We start from the raw sequence: 212 nt of genomic DNA on the forward strand, positions 1-212 counted from the left end.
AGGATGAGGATAAGGATAGGATGAGGAAGTACATGTGGATAAGGAAGAGGGTAGGATGAGGATCAGGATGAGGATGAGGATGAGGATGAGGATGAGGATAGGATAAGGATGAGGATGAGGATGAGGATAAGGAGGAAGATAGGATGATTATGAGAATGAGGATAGGATGAAGAGTTAAATGAGGATGAGGATAAGGATAGGATGAGGAAGAG

Source organism: Lupinus angustifolius, chromosome LG11, assembly GCF_001865875.1.
Source record: "Lupinus angustifolius cultivar Tanjil chromosome LG11, LupAngTanjil_v1.0, whole genome shotgun sequence".
Classification (NCBI taxonomy): domain Eukaryota; kingdom Viridiplantae; phylum Streptophyta; class Magnoliopsida; order Fabales; family Fabaceae; genus Lupinus; species Lupinus angustifolius.